Below are 11,979 nucleotides of genomic sequence, written 5' to 3' on the forward strand. Positions count from 1 at the left end.
CCTTCTGCCTTCCCTCCCATCCACCATCACCCGGATTATTGTCCACGTTGGGACTAACGACACCACACTACAGCAGTCAGAGGTAACAAAACTGGATTTTCTGGACCTCTCTATTTAAAAAACACTGGGATAACAGTCTTCATTTCTGGACCCATCCCCACACTCTCTAGTCCGCTTCTTGCAAATTCAGGTTTGGTTTTATTGATACTTTTAATCTTTTTTGGAACCGCCCCTCTTTTTATCGACCTGACGGTCTACACCCCAGCTCTCTCGGAACCAATATTTTAACTGCTAATATCCAACACACTGTGCATTGTTTTAAAGAGGACTGACTATTATCTCCCAATACTCCCTCAGAACCAATATCTGCAGTGCCACAGCAAACCTCCTTCAGACCCCCCAGCCAGATATCCCTCAAGTCATCACCACCACATGTAACCTTCACCATACCCTCTGTTATATCCACACAAACTATCTACACTAAGAAACGTAACAGGAACTATAATAATCTTAAAACAGTGCATATCCAGAACTCATCCAGTCACCATCAATCCAGTCACAGCAATAAATCAACCGATCTGAATCTGGCACTCTTAAATGTACAATCACTTTTAAACAAATCATTTCTTATACATGAATTTATTTTAGATAACAATCTTAATGGCCTGCTTTTAACAGAGACCTGGAACTCTGGTCCATCAATTTCTCTGTCAGAGGCTACACCACCCCTTTTTAATTTCACAAATAAGGACAGAAAACATGGCAGAGGTGGTGGGACTGCTGCAATTTTATCTGCAGGTATGGGTTTTAAAGACATCATACTTAATGAATATTCTTCTTTTGAATATCAGGCCATTGTATTTAATAATCCCGTCATGTTGTGTTTGATCGTGTACAGACCTCCTCAATATAATTCATCTTTTATTTCTGATTTCTCTGATCTGCTTTCCTCTGCATACATGGTTTTTAGAAAAATAATGGTTCTGGGGGATTTTAACTTACACATTGATGACCATTCAGAAATGTATGACAGTGATTTTAGGAATATTTTAACAGTTATGGACTTTGTTCAGCATGTGAACGTGCCCACCCACAACAGAGGTCACACTCTGGATCTTATCATTACTCACGGCCTGAAGGCCACTGTGACCTCTGTTGTGGATGTGGGCATTTCAGACCATTCATGTCTGTTTTTTAAGGTGCATGACTGCATAATTGAGAAGCTCCCTGAGAGAATCATTAGAAGGCGCCGTCTAAATCCTGAAATGGCTGCAAACTTTATCTCACATTTGGAAAATCAGCCACCATCTCTTTCATATCCATCTATGGACTCATCGATTCAACACTTTAATAATAAACTCACCACAATTCTGGACAACGTTGCCCCATTAAAATTGCAAACAGTTAAGGAGAAAGCTCCACCTCCATGGAGAATGGAAGATATTAGGAAAGTCAAAAGAATGACAAGGAGGGCAGAACAGCATTGACGGAAAACAAAACTCACCATACATTACCAAATTTTTAGAAACACCGCAATGCATTACAATAATTCCATTAAAAAGGTAAGGCAAGACTATTTCTCAAAGTTCATCGCAGAAAATCAGTCAAAGCCAAAAATCCTCTTTCCCACAATAGACAAAATAATAAACCCAACCTCTGGCCCACTATCCACCTTTGGCAGTAAAACATGTGAAAACCTGTTTGCAGTCCACTTTACCACCAAGATAGATGGCATTAGATCATCTATCTTACAGGGGAGGGGTCAACAACCCCCCGTTGACCTTTCCATTGTACGTCCTCCTATCAGTGAGAAAACGCTCGACAGTTTTGTCTTGATTGACGCTGCAGCACTCAGAGAAGTGATGTCCCAAATGAAAACAAAAACGTGTTCTCTTGATCCCATTGCCACCTCACTTTTTAAGTCAGTTTTTACATCATGTGAGGAAGAGTTAACAAACGTTTTGAATTGCTCTCTTCAGACTGGAGTCTTCCCTGCATCCCTAAAGACTGCTTTGGTGAGACCAATTCTGAAGAAGAGTGGTTTAGACGTGTCCAATTTAAATAACTACCGGCCGGTATCCAACCTGTCATTTTTAAGTAAAATTTTAGAAAAACTTGTTTTTACTCAGCTGAATGATTTTATTAATGAAAATAACATTTAAAAAAAGTTTCAGTCTGGTTTTAGATCTCATCACTCAACAGAGATGGCACTTGTCAGGGTCTTAAATGATCTCAGGTGCAATGCGGACATGAAGAAAGTATCTGTACTAGTTTTATTGGACTTGAGTTCAGCCTTTGACACAGTTGACCACACTTTTCTTTTAAACAGACTTCACGACATGGTTGGAATTACTGGGACTGCTTTTAGTTGGTTTAAATCTTACCTCACAAACAGAGATTTTATTATTAATCTAAATAATTTTTCATCTGAAAGGCATAAACTGACATGTGGGGTGCCCCAAGGCTCCATCCTGGGTCCCACACTTTTTAATCTTTACATGCTTCCGCTTGGTGATGTCATCAGGACTTTCATAGCTATGCTGATGACACTCAACTGTATGTAGCCGTGTCTCCTGATGACACTGGACCCCTGGATAGCCTTTTAAATTGTATTTTAGACATTAAAATGTGGATGGGAGAGAACTTTTTGCAGCTCAATCAGGACAACTAAAGTCGGTAACGCTTTCTTTTACAGTACAGTACTTACAGTGTACCTAAGTGGTATTTACATGGTACTTATTGTGTAACTACTGGGTACTTTCAAGGTACTTACATGGTACTTTCTATGGAATTTACTGGGTACTTACAGTGTGTTTACATGGTACTTTCTATGGTACTTTACTGGGTACTTACCTGGTACTTTTTGTGTCTACTCTGTACTTACATGGTATTTACTGTGTATTTCTATGGTACTATTTGGTTCATACCTATGTGGTACATACTGGGTATTTATAATATTCTTACTGGGTATTTAAATGTTGTGCAAAGGTGTCTTTTATGGTACTTACCACATGTAAGAACAAGGTAAGTACAAATAAAGTACCTTGACCTTTAGGTCTGCACTCGCTGCATGTTTAAGGTATTTACCATGAATTTACCACAGAAACTACCCCTTAAGTACACTGAAACTGGACTGTAAAAGAAAGTCAGGCCTATTTCCACTCAACTACATGGTACTTTCATTACTAAATACCGGGTATGTACACTTGAATATTACTTGGTACTTACCCCTTAAGTACAATGAAACTGTACTGTAAAAGAAAGTAAGTCCTATTTCCACTCTATTACATGGTACTTTCATTAGTAAATGCTGGGTGTGTACACGTGTTACCTTCCTGTGCAGTGTACATACACACTGGGTCTTCCGACCTCACCAAATGAGACAATGCTAACTTGTTGGTAAGGGTAAAGTAACTACATTTTGTAACTGCAAGAAAATCCACAATAAAAGCTCAAATGAACATAAATAGCATAACGACGTTGATTAAATAAAAATACATTTTACTTATTTAATCATTTCTATAATGAGTTTGATAAATCTCTGTGAATTCTTTATCGCTTTGACTGTAATGCTTGAAATTAATCAATTATCCTCATTTATAAACATGATAATAAATTATTCAAAACTCAACTTTTTTTTAAATATTGTTCTAAACATGAACTTGTTTTAATATATAATGTCAGGAAAATATGTAAAACAACAAGGCTAAATATTTACTTTTAATACTAAAAACACCCCGAGTGTGTGTTTTTGTTAAGTAGGTCAGGGCGAGTAAAGTTACAAATTCCCAGCGCACTTGAATGCAGCACAACTACCCCCCAAAGTGAACGTGCATTATTCCGGAGAGCCTCGAGGCGCGTGCAACAGTTTGAATTTCTCTTCATCTGGCAGGTAAGCCAGTGTTTTTGTTTTTTTAAACATTGGATAAATTACCGTATATGTAAATATTTAAACTGATCAAACTTTATAAAGAAGCTAACCTCGTGATTTCAAGCCGGTATCTCTGTGTTTGAAACGTGACGTAAGAGCACGTCTGCTACTGTACTGCAATAGTTATTTCATGTATAAATTTTCAAAGTTTATAATGAAAATCTACAAACATTGTTGTTACTTACCAGGAGAGGGGCACCTGTAAAACAAGCACGTAGCCTAAGTAATAAAGTCTGTGGTTCTGTGTTCGTTTGAACGCACGTCTTTCTGGGAAAATCAAAGAAAGGCGTTTATTTAAAATAATGATGACGTACTTCCGTCTTTTTACCGCTTTAGATAAGCTATGGTGAAGAAGACATCCCAGACGAATCCGTGAAGCTACAGGAGAGTAAGCTAAAGTAAGCTAAATCCACTAAGTGGACATATTATTTACATTAATGAAGAGTTTAACTGCATTTTCCCCATTTTCTTTTCTTTCGCCGTTTTTTATTTTATTTTTATTTATTTGTTTATTTTCAAATATGATAGAGACAAAAATACCACCCAACAGAGAATGTAACTGTTTGAAAATTAAAATATATTTTTGTGAGTAACTGTGATGAATTTGAAATTGCCTATTCATTTCTTTTTTTCCTTTTCTTTTACACTACCATGTTTTTCATGCTAATGCAAATTGTAGGTGCGAATAATATTTATAAAGAAGAAATACACACAGCAATTGCCAATTAAAACATTACTTTTGTCATTCTTTGTCTAAACAAATTACATTTTTTATGGCAATTTTGATTTTTTTTCTTTGATTTCTTTTTTGTTGTTCTTGTTTATGTAACTAAAATATAAAGTTGTGAATAATCTATCATGTTTATAAATGAGGATAATTGATTAATTTCAAGCATTACAGTCAAAGCGATAAAGAATTCACAGAGATTTATCAAATTCATTATAGAAATGATTAAATAAGTAAAATGTATTTTTTATTTAATCAAAGTTGTTATGCCTTTTATGTTCATTTGAACTTTTATTGTGAATTTTCTTGCAGTTAGAAACCCTGAAGAAGTCCTGCACCGTTACCAAACTCTGCTGAAGGAATTTTGATGGAAAAAAAGCACGACCCTCAGGCCAATAATGTGTTTTTTGGAATGCTCCTATGTACTGTTTTGTACTTAAAACAAATTTTATTGTGATGACTCTTTGTATGCTGCAGACATGTATCATATTAAAGATTGTTGTTTTCACTGCTGTCTTGTTTCTCTTTACATTTGCCTCATGTTACAAGAAGTAATCAGGCCAGAACATGTTTTCACAATGTAGTTACTTTACCCTTACCAACAAGTTAGCATTGTCTCATTTGGTGAGGTCGGAAGACCCAGTGTGTATGTACACTGCACAGGAAGGTAACACGTGTACACACCCAGCAATTACTAATGAAAGTACCATGTAATAGAGTGGAAATAGGACTTACTTTCTTTTAAAGTACAGTTTCATTGTACTTAAGGGGTAAGTACCAAGTAATATTCAAGTGTACATACCCGGTATTTAGTAATGAAAGTACCATGTAGTTGAGTGGAAATAGGCCTGACTTTCTTTTACAGTCCAGTTTCAGTGTACTTAAGGGGTAGTTTCTGTGGTAAATTCATGGTAAATACCTTAAACATGCAGCGAGTGCAGCGAGTACCTTGACCTAAAGGTCAAGGTACTTTATTTGTACTTACCTTGTTCTTACATGTGGTAAGTACCATAAAAGACACCTTTGCACAACATTTAAATACCCAGTAAGAATATTATAAATACCCAGTATGTACCACATAGGTATGAACCAAATAGTACCATAGAAATACACAGTAAGTACCATGTAAGTACAGAGTAGACATAAAAAGTACCAGGTAAGTACCCAGTAAAGTACCATAGAAAGTACCATGTAAACACACTGTAAGTACCCAGTAAATTCCATAGAAAGTACCATGTAAGTACCCTGAAAGTACCCAGTAGTTACACAATAAGTACCATGTAAATACCACTTAAGTACACTGTAAGTACTGTACTGTAAAATAAAGCGTTACCCTAAAGTTTTGGTTATCGGTTCTGAAGCTGAGAGAGATAGGGTCCAATCTTATCTGTCAGCTAATTCTATGACTACACGTGACACAGTAAGGAACCTCGGTGTGATTTTAGATGCAGATCTTAGCTTTGACCAACATGTGAATCAACTAATTAAATCTGCATTTTACCATCTAAGGAATATTGCCCGAGTGAGACCCTTTCTCTCTAATGCCAGTGCTGAAATCTTAATCCATGCTTTTATTACATCAAGGATAGATTATTGTAATGCCCTCCTTTCTGGTGTAAAGAAAAGCACTATCAATCGCGTGCAGCTAGTCCAGAACTCTGTTGCATGCCTTTTAACGAGAACTAGGAAGAGGGAGCACATTACACCAATCTTAAAATCTCTGCCCTGTCTCCCCGTCAGCTTCAGGGTTGATTTTAAATTTCTTTTAATAGTTTTTAAGAATGTCCATGGTCTTAGTCCTTCTTTTATATCCGACTTGCTTATAACGTATAAACCTCGTAGAGCCCTTAGGTCCTCAGGTGCAGGCCTGCTGAAGGTCCCCAGGGTCAGGACAAAAAACCACGGTGAGGCCTCGTTTAGATACTATTGGCCTCGTCTGTGGAATAGCCTACCTGAGGATGTGAAGGCCTCATCCACTGTGGAGGTTTTTAAAAAGAAATTAAAGACACACCTTTTTAAATTAGCTTTTAATTAGATTTTATGTCTTTTTATGTTTTATGATGTTTTATTACATCATTTTAGCATTTTATTTGTATATGTATTTATATATTTTTTAACTTATATTTTATGATATTTTATCACATATATATTTATTCTTCAATGTTTTATCAAATCTTTTTTTTTTTGCTTAATCTAGAAATTTTTATTCTTGTATTTTATGACATTTTATCATATACATATCTGTTTAATCTAGAATTTTACTTGTATACTTTTTATGATATTTTAACACATATTTATCTTAGACTGTTTACGAGTGTTTTCTCACCCTTAGCTGGGGTGTTTGGGTTTTATACTGAAACCCCTGCCAATAGGAGGACAGGGCAGACGGCGCCTTCTGGTTTCTCTTTATTTTATTATTTATTTATTTTCCACTGGTGTTTGTCTTTGTGTATTTTATTGTGTGGGGTTAATTTAATGTATCTTATTGTACTTTATTGCATTTGATTTTGTTTTTATGTACAGCACCTTGAGCTGTCTTTGTTTTCATGAAAGGTTCTATAAAAATAAAATTAATTTGAATTTGAATTTGAGATTTAAGCATCGCCATCAGTGCAAGAACAGCAAGGAAGGGAAAAATAATAAAAAACATCGTAATACAATAAAATCAAACAAACAAACAGTATGTACAAGTGTGCAAGTATAAACTGTAATGAAGAGTGCCGAAATAATTGTGCAAAATTGCAAATGAAAACTGTGTGTGAACATGTCAAAAGTGCAAGAGGTGGTGATAAGGTAGAGTGTTGACAGTGTGGACAGAGAAGTAAACAGGAATATGGATTTTATCTGTGCATTTGGGAATTGAGGATTGTTATTGCCTTTGAGAAGAAGCTGTTTTTTGTGTTTTGTTTTGCTTTGCTTCTAATGCCTCTGTAGTGCCTCCCAGAGGGCATCAGGTTGAACAGGTCTGAGCCGGGGTGTGAACTGTCCTTGATGATGTCATGAGCCCTAATGAGACAGCGTAGATGTCTGTCAGGGTGGGGAGAGGGTACTCAATGATTTTCTGAACGTCTCTACGACTCTTTGCAGCCTCTATTTATCCGCGGCCGTGCAGCTGCCGAACCAAACAGTTATGCAGTAAGTAAGCAGGCTCTGGATGGATGACTGGTAGAAGGTCAGCAGCAGGTTGGTATTAATTTTGTTCTTCCTGAGGACCCTCAGGGTGGTGTTGGGTGGTTTCATGGCGAGCAAAGAAGCAGTTAAGCTCCTCTGCCCGTCTAGCATCTGGAGCTGCTGTGGACACATCACAGCCCCTGAAGTTGGTGATGTCTTCGATGCCTCCCTAAACTTCTCGCGGATTATTGCTGGATATGTGGGCCTGTGGTCTGCCTTGGCTACTTTTACTCCTCTTTTCAAGTCAGCTCGGGCAGCACTGTATAGTGCTCCGTCCCTTGACCTGAAGGCAGTGTCACGAGCTCTGAGGAGGAAGCGGACTTGGCTGGTCATCCAGGGTTTCTGGTTTGGAAAAACCCTGATGGTTTTGTCCACAGTCACATTCCCAATGAAGAACTGTATATAGTCTAACACTGTTCCTGTGAGTGTCTCCAGCTCCTGGTGGTGGAATAAGTCCCAGTTTGTCTGCAGGAAGCAGTCCTGCAGCATGGGAAGGGCATCCTTAGGCCAGGTTGTGATGGTCAAAATACTACACCAAATGACCAGAGATTGCGTTTATTCCTTCCATCACAACCATTGCAATCACCACATTTCTGTCTACAATAATTTCCAGGTTTGGCAACCCTACAGAACTGATTAGTGACAATGGGACACAATTTACCTCCACTGAGTTTTCTGACTTACTAGCAGTAAGACATCAAGCACAGGAAGATGTCTATATTATCCTCAAGCAAATGAGCAAGTGAGCGCTGGAACCACGTTCTTAAAGAAACACTCCTCGTAGCAGAGCAGGAGAGGAAGCAATTTTGTTATACACAACCTCCTGCTCACCTATCGTGCTATTCCACACAGCACCACAGGAGTGTCACCGTATTAACTCATGTTCAACAGGAAGATGTGCACAAAAGTTGACATCGGCCCGGCAAGTACTTTTCCACTGCAACTACGTACCCTTGTAACCTCAAAACAGAGAGTATCAAAAGCCTACACAGATGTTAAGAGAGAAGCGCGGGTGGCACAAATCAGACGGGAAGCCTGGTCAGAGTGAGAAAGCCCTTTCATGTAAAAAAAAGGACTGTCAAAGTTTTTCATCCCAGCCAGAGTGATGAAGAAAGCAGGTGAAAGTTCCTATATGCTGGAGGATGGACTCACGTAGAATGCTTCCCACCGGTCTCTGGTTCCAGAGAGTGTACAAGACACGGCCACAGGTGCTGCGGATGCAATGCATGAGCCATAGGTCACATCACTACTGGTTGATAGGATGCCCAGACCCACAAGGGTCAGAAAAAAGCCTGCGTGGCTTAATGATTATGAACATTAGTCATGTCTTATGATTAGTGGGGACAAAAGGGGGGATGAGAAGAAGTGTTACTTAATGCAGATTTCTTGACTTATGGTTATTTAAATGTTTGTTAGAGAACATCTGAGTTAGAGGAGTCATGTGGGGGTACACAAAAAAATTCTTATTTGATTTGAAAGTTTCAGTGTTTCCATTACACGTCTGTTAAGCTCTTAGACAAAGGGAAAACATGTTGTATATTCAGTTGCTACACTACGACACTAGAGGGCATTGTATGTCTGACTGTGAGTTCCGTATGTTACGTTGCGAAGAAGAAGAAACAAAGAAGATGGTGGGAAAGCATTGAGTCATATTTTGATTTTGGAAAACCGGAGAATTACCCTGTTTACGAGCACACAACAAAGTCAACATGATTAAAGTCCCCAGTGATTACCATAAATGCATTTGGTTGATGTAGCTGGAAATGGTGTTGCTGATGACGTCAGTAGCGGCATCTGTATCAGCTCGGGGGGGGGGGTGTAAACAGTAACCACAATGGCGGATGCAAACTCAGATAATAGGCAGATAATAAGGCCGCAGTCCAACGCTCAGCCTAAAGAGCCCCTACTTGACACAAACATGCACCATTGATTGCACCATTGCTCGTTCGCATGCAGTATTATACCCCCTCCTTTCTTCTTACCGAAGGCAGTGGTGTCTCTGTCCGCCGTCACAAAGCCGGGTAAAGAAACACTCTCGTCTGAAGTATAGGGATGAATCCGTATCTCAGTGAAACACAGTAAACTGCTCTCACTGTATTCTCTCTGGGTGTTGATCAATACTGCAAGCTGTTGCGGCTCTGTATGGCCTTCACAGATTCCGATGGTTTAGGACTCCAAAAATGTAATGTGAAGTTGGGAAATGAAAAAAATCACACAAAAAGATTGCAAAACACAACCAGTAAGGCTCCGTCGTTCTCCGCTCTCTCTCTATCCAAAGCAGAAAGGCAACAAGTACATTTAGGAAATTTCGTCATTAGACTGTTTTTGCACCAATGCTAGTCTAGTCTGCATTCCGCAGGTGTGTCTGTTCCATATACACTCCAGCACAAAAAAAAAAAAAAACAGAGACCAGGAGTCACAGACAGGCCTGCTGTTGACCTCGGCACATTTTATCTGGTACTGAACACAGAAAACAAGCATATTTCACAATACAATATTCATGCACATGCATATAATATTCAAAAGAGCTAAAGAGCTAATAACTTAAAACATAAAAACGTTTCATGGTAGCTCTTCCCACACACAGCATGAGCGGTGGGTTTCTGAAGACATTTTTAGACAAGCATTGAGCAGCGAAATCACTGTGCATCTAAACTGAGGCAGTGAACACAGATTTGCCACATAAATCACTATCAAAGCCAGAGAGTAGTTCTGAAGTTGAATAAAAAAATACTCTCATTAATGCAATTTTAACCTCAAATGTAAAGTTATCCTGAATATCACATAAATAATTCCATGAGATGAAAAATACATTGCAATGAAAGGAAGCCACATGGGGCACCAAATGACACCCGTATACACACCAAATGTGCGTAACCTCAACTTGACCTTAAATCACAACCAGACAACAAATTAGTATAATGGTCCGAGAAATGTTCCAGCAAAAAGAATTAATGAAATTTAATATTTCATAAACCACCTTCTGTTTTTATTTAATTTAATTACTAGATGTCAAAATCACAAAAGGGCTCTTTATCACTGAGCATTTGGGGAGCAGGGAAAGCATAATTGCAGCTCTTAAATCAGTTGCGATGGCTTAATCAACATCTCTACTTAATTAACGAAGCACATTAATAATAAAAAGAAAGTGGTTCTTACCTATCAACCCCCAGCACCTTCCCATAGCTGCTCATTGAGCTTGTGGGCAGTGTTACCACCTCCTTGAAATTAGAGCGAAGAGGGAGAAAATGCAGAGCAAAAAATGCACTCAAATACATCAATAAGAAGAGGACAGAATGTTCTCCAGTTTATCCAGGCACAATGCCAATCATCCCCCTAGAGCAAAGCCTGTCCGAGCCTGTCTGAGACACGACATGTTTTAGGTGATGCACAGGTTTTGCCAAGGCTACTCACTCTTCCTTGCATCACTACAAAGTGACTACAACCTAGTTCAGGGCATTTCCCACTCGTCACTGCAAGGAGTTCCAAACCTGTTTATTCAACTATGACCTAAATAAATGCATACCAGTCCTCTAAATTCCTTTTAAACGCCATATTTTTCCTGGCAGACACACATGAGTATTTCATGTTATTAAATTAGCAAAGAAACATGTAGGAGTGTTTACTAGATTTTGATATTTTTCAGTGGGAAACTGTCCCAGAAAATAATTTTCATGGCTACAAAAGAAGAAAAATGAACATGGAAAGTAAATAGCTGAAGAATCTGCAGAACCATGCCGAACTTGATAACATAAAATGCTGTTGAAAAAAAAAAGTACTCCAAAAATATGTTTTTATTAACCCTTTTTCTAGATTATTTTACCCAATAGGAGAATCCCATAGGTGCTTTATTGGGTTCAAATCTGGTGACTGTGGAGGGCATTTGAGTACAGTGAACTCAGGGTGTGTCTGAATTCCCATCCTAATCCCTAACTACTAAAACACTATATGGTGCGGGCCTATATAGTGCCCTGGATTTTAAAAGCAATGCGGACACAAAGCTCACTACTTTTCTTCTTTCTTCAAATGGTGGTTGACAAAAAAACAGAATGGTGCATCTTGAGGTCTTGAGGCTAGCTGCTTCTTTTTTAAAGCTGATTTGGATCATACCCATTTTCCACAGTAAAAGCATGATAAATATGAACAATTT

The 11,979-nt window shown here is 38.3% G+C and overlaps 2 long non-coding RNA genes across 2 annotated transcripts in view; one reads left to right on the forward strand and one right to left on the reverse strand.

Annotated features, from left to right (window-relative positions):
• The window catches only part of LOC144994548 (uncharacterized), a 58,180-nt gene extending 46,797 nt beyond the window's left edge, over positions 1 to 11,383 (reverse strand). Inside the window, exon 1 of the long non-coding RNA XR_013658111.1 lies at positions 10,989 to 11,383. This is a non-coding gene — a long non-coding RNA (uncharacterized LOC144994548). The remainder of the gene's footprint in view (positions 1 to 10,988) is intronic.
• LOC144994417 (uncharacterized) lies at positions 3,805 to 5,166 on the forward strand. Its single transcript, XR_013657948.1, has 3 exons — positions 3,805 to 3,892; positions 4,268 to 4,329; positions 4,971 to 5,166. It is a non-coding gene; the product is annotated as an uncharacterized LOC144994417 (long non-coding RNA).
• Positions 11,384 to 11,979: the final 596 nt, after the last annotated feature.

This window comes from Oryzias latipes, chromosome 9 (assembly GCF_053564925.1).
Source record: "Oryzias latipes strain Hd-rR chromosome 9, Olatipes_Hd-rR_3.1".
In the NCBI taxonomy this organism is placed as follows: domain Eukaryota; kingdom Metazoa; phylum Chordata; class Actinopteri; order Beloniformes; family Adrianichthyidae; genus Oryzias; species Oryzias latipes.